Here is a 204-nt window from a genome sequence, read left to right as displayed (position 1 = left end):
AATTCATTCAGTATTGTTTGTTTGAATCTTCCCATCGATTTGTTAGGACTGCAACTGGTCTGTGCATACTGTGCGTATTGCCTCGATATAGCCTTAATTCACAAGCATGGTAAAGCAGAGATGGGTAGTGGCTAGCATTGGAATTCAGGACGCGCGTTTCGTCCTATTCGGGGCTCGTCAACTGGAAGTACCTGCATCTCAAAA

The sequence above is a fragment of the Schistosoma mansoni genome, chromosome 1 (genome assembly GCF_000237925.1).
Source record: "Schistosoma mansoni strain Puerto Rico chromosome 1, complete genome".
Lineage (NCBI taxonomy): Eukaryota > Metazoa > Platyhelminthes > Trematoda > Strigeidida > Schistosomatidae > Schistosoma > Schistosoma mansoni.
The sequence above is the reverse complement of the archived record's forward strand: the minus strand, read 5'-3'. Positions refer to the sequence as shown.